The following is a 4,774-nucleotide window of genomic DNA, read 5'->3' on the forward strand; positions in this document are numbered from 1 at the left end:
CGGCTAGGCAGTTGGCCTGGTGTCCTCCTCCTCCTGTATCCGATCTGCTACCGCCTGATCCGGTGGAGGTTGTGCAATCCCATGCGGCTGCGGTACTGTCGGCCCCTGTCTATGGTTGCTTCGGTTAGGTCCGGCCGGCCTCGCAGCGTTTGCCATGGTGAACTGAGACATCGGTGGTGTCCTGAAGACTGTGATAGCTCATGTTAGTGGGTGGCAAGCGTGGTGGAGCAGACGGTTGGTCCTGGGTTGTGGGTGTGAGGGGTCGGGAGAAATTTATGTCCGGTCTTGCCGACACCAACGCAGTTAAGCCTGTGGGCGCTTCCATCCTTCTTGAAGGGTGTCGGGTGTACCTCCCCCCAACTGCCCTCCATGTGCCGGAAGAAATCCTAGGATCTGACCGGGCAGCAGCGTCGTCGTCGCGCAATCCTTCTTCAAGGTGTTGACAGTATGCGGCAATTCGGCGGCATAATTAAGAGTGTGGTGGAATTCTCCGGAGGGTGTAGCAGTTGCAGGATACCTTCGCTTTCGTGGATCCCATGTTGTTGGCATTCTTTCTCTTGTTTTTCTTTTGGACATGATTGTGTTGTTTGCCTCAACAGTGATTAAACAGTTGTATCTGATGGTTCTCATTCACTTTGAAAACAAGAACAGATACAACCACGTCAGCACACACGCATCTTATAGCATCATATCCAATCGCTATAAAAAATGAATGAGACCAAATTATATCTCATCTAGATGAGTTCTAGCAAAACTATATTAATATGACGAGGTGAAAGCATATTTTCGAGAATAAGAAAGGACGAGTCCGGGTGAAGAGGCTTATCATATCTTCTCCCAACAATTAACTATACCTCTTATCTAATTATCTCCAGAGTCCAGAGCTCCATCGATCACCTCACGTCCTCACCGCTCACCGGCTATATTTGTCCAAGCTCAACTCACGTGTATGTGTGTGAGAGAGACGGTTGAAGACCTGGTGACACAGTCACAGACATACTCGACACACGGGTGGTGTGAGGTTAAACACTGGTTTCACTTCCCCCCGTCTCCACTTGTTCCTCCGAGGATCTTGGCCGAGCTCTCCCAGCTTATTGCCATGCATGCTCTGGCGATGGACGATTGAACGCATGCCGTCCGGCCCCGAACCAGCTGGAGGCCACCACCGCGCGGGTGCAGGCGTGCGCGTCTCCGGTCAGACGCCAGCCACAGCCGCGCGCGGCGCCACCGTGAGTGAGCGACGAGATGAGGTTGCCGGGAATGTCGCGGGGCGGCCACGGCGGGGCAGATGATGACGTGCAGCCCTACCGGCCGCTGAAGGCGACGTCGGAGGGGGTGTGGCAGGGCGACAACCCGCTGCACTTCTCGCTGCCGCTCCTCATCCTGCAGATCTGCCTCGTCCACGCCGTCACCCGCGACCTCGCCTCCGGCCTCCGCCCGCTCCGCCAGCCGCGCGTCATCGCCGTGATCATCGTAAGTTCATTTCTCATCGTCCCTAGCTCGCCGTCGTTTGAGTTATATTGTTCCGCACGCTTAATAAGTCACAATGTCACCTCGTCTATTTTTATTTTTGCACGATCTAATTAGTCCATGAACATTATAACACTACCAGAAAGTAGTTTCCTGACGGTAATCAGTATTTTCTTGTGGGTTTTTGGCCGTCGGGAAAAGTGCAGTTTCAGGTAGTATAATTTGGTTAAGAAAAGCATTTTTTTAATAAAAAGCTTGATGTTAGATTTTTTTTAAAGGAGAATTACCCCCGATCTCTGTATCTGGACGATGCATGCAACTATTTTGTTAATTATTCACGAAGACCTTACAAAGTAGTACATCAGATAGTCTGAAGCCACCATCCTAGCAACAATTGTCGCTACTCCTATCCACCTGATAAAGGGGTGCCGATAGTGGCGGAGGTAGAGGGTGGACAGGGTGGGACACGGCCCACCCTGGGATTTATTGAATAGCTTTATAGCATAGGAAAAAAGGTAAAAAATATTAAGAAAAAAATATTTTATATGAAAAGTTCTATTGTTGGCCCACACTGACCCATTGGGCTAGATCCGCTACTGGGTGCCGATAGTCCGAACCTAATACCAAACAGACATCGCACAAACGCCTAACATCTAAAGGCAGAGGCTGCAACCTAGCCACATACTGGGTTTGGGGCACAAGCTGCTCCGACGCACTCTCTGTGTCGTCGCCGCCATCTTCCATCAATCCATCTTCAGAGCAGAAAGTAATGCATTGACTTCGCCGGATCTCTCTGCCATCGACGCCACCATGATGCCAGACAACACCATCCTCCTGCGCGAGTCCATCTCCGCGCATCGGACGCCGTGTCTCCACAGCGCCATGCCGTCGAGATCCGCCGCTATCAATATGTGAGATGAAGCACCGCTCTACTAAAGAATCCGTCCTCTGGTCCCTTGATCACGTGTGTACCTTCAAGAATGACGCCACCAAGGGGGGAACGACACCAGAGAGCCGCCGTCATCCGATCATCCGATCCAGGGTTTTCCCCGGAGGTAGTTGAGAGTGTCCTTGAACTTCTCCACGGCGATGCCTTCAAGAAGGAAACGACGCAGTAGCGCCACCACCGTCGGCCTTGTCAGTAGCCGAAAGCAAGTTTTCACCCAAATCTGTTCGAAGGAATCCAACTCTCGTGCACGGGCCGCCGCCACCACCAGCACCACCAGGCCGAGCACACGCCGCCGCCGGCACTTCCACGGTGCCTAGAGGCTGCGAGACTCGCCGCCACCATGCCTGACAGGCAGCCACGGCCGAGCCCGAGCCACCCAGATCTAGTCTTGGGTCAAGAGCCCCAGGCCCCAACCATTGTGTAGGCGGCACCACCAGACAGGGACAGGCCCTCCACCCCGCCGCAGAGCGAGCCGCCGCCGGAACTTCGAAACGCCGCGCCACCAAGCCCATCGGGAGCGACTGCGTCACCGCGAGGAAGAAGGGAGAGCCGCGCCGGGGGAGAAGTCCCGCCGCTGCCGGCACTGCCCGGGCTTTGCCTGGCAGTGGCCCTCGGCGGCGACGAGGTGGAAAGGAGGATGGAGGAGGGCCGGCGGCGGGGGCGGCTAGGGTTCCCTCGTGTCGCCTCCAAGAGGGACGCGGGGGACTGGACGGGAGTTGACGACGATAACTAGTCAGTAAGTTTGATGTTAGATAGCTTGAATTAATGATCATTTGCAGCTCCGTGGGAATTCGTCCATCAACTCTTGCTAGTCAGAGGCTCATTATTAGTTACTAAATTAAGTAATTAACTATCTTCTGAGTAGCACTTTGAACAGTATTCGTTGCGAAGGAATACTCTGCACAGTCGTGTTCCTTTTTCCCTCTGTTGCTAGTTTTTGTGCACAGGTGGAAATTCAGAAACAAACTTCACTTGTATGCGTAAGTGTGAAAACAGAGTGTGCCCATCTGTCCGATCACTGTTAATTTCATTGTGGTAAATATGTTACTTCAGCAGCGATATGAGTTTTGGTTAAGCTGGTCCTTTTGGGGATATTCAAAATGGTCAGATTTTTCTCAGAGGGAATATACCCGGGTTTATAGCTAGAAAGAACTCCCCTTCCCGACAGTTTGTACTTTTGTCTTTGCCTAATTTCGGGATGCGGGTAATTTATTTATTTCACTATGCTTCCTAATGTTGTTACACCTCCATTCGATTGAGGTATTTAATTTTGAATCTGATTCACGATTTTGTTAGACCAACGACTTTTCAAACCAATTAGCAGCAACCGGTCTATAAAATATATCAATCCCACGCACCCACTCGTCACCTAAAAAAAGAAGCATCACCATGTGATATTGAAGCACCAATATAGTATATGCAGCCACCGATGCAGAAATTTTTCTATGTAAATATGGGTTAAATAGCTCATAACATAGAATCACACCCTGAAAGACCAGCCAAAACATCACATTATATAAATAAAAATAGAACACACTCCATCATCTCCTCCACTCGCCAAACTAAATATTCCTTCAATTCCAAAATATATGATGTATTATTTTTTGGAAAGTCAAATTCTTTTATCTTTGACCAAGTTCAAAGGTAAAAATATCGACATCCACAATATTAAATTAAAAAAATGAAAAATCATAAGATGATGAATCTAATGATACCAATTTGATATTATGGATTTTTATATACTTCTCTACAAATTTTATCAAACTTAAAAAGGTTTGACTTTTCAAAAACTATACACCTTATATTTCCAACAGAGTGAGTAAAAAAATTATGAAAACCCAACAACACTGGCGGCATAGCAAAGCGCGTCAAACCCTTCTAGTATATATACTACTCCTACAAGTAATTGCACTACCAGAAAAAGGGCTATAGATGGGATGGACACTAATAACGCACCTGTCAGGTGGTGCGCCATTAATATATACTAATGTTCTGGTGCGCCATTAGTGTGGAAGACACTAATGGCCCACCAGAAACAAGGTGCGCCACTAGTAAAAAAAATTCCAAACATTCTAATGGCTCATCGTGGCACAGTGCGCCATTACTAGTGTAAATTAGTAATGGCGCACTGTTCCACGGTGCGCCATTAGAATATATACTTTTTTTATTTTTTTGCAAAACTTCTAATGGCGCACCAGAAGCAGGTGCGCCATTAGTAACCAGGGTCGACCCCCGGCCCGCACCCTCCCCCACTCCAGCGCCGCCGCCGCCGACCCCCCGCACCCTCCCCCACTCCATCGCCGCCGACGATTAAAAAATTTGATGATATTTTGATGATAAAAAAATTCGATTATA

At 49.2% G+C, this 4,774-nt stretch overlaps 1 pseudogene; it reads left to right on the plus strand.

The window, feature by feature from the left end:
* The first annotated feature begins 1,260 nt into the window (after positions 1–1,260).
* Positions 1,261–4,774, plus strand: part of LOC119310508 — a 69,558-nt pseudogene continuing 66,044 nt past the window's right edge.

Source organism: Triticum dicoccoides, chromosome 5B (assembly GCF_002162155.2).
Source record: "Triticum dicoccoides isolate Atlit2015 ecotype Zavitan chromosome 5B, WEW_v2.0, whole genome shotgun sequence".
NCBI classification, from domain to species: Eukaryota; Viridiplantae; Streptophyta; class Magnoliopsida; order Poales; family Poaceae; genus Triticum; species Triticum dicoccoides.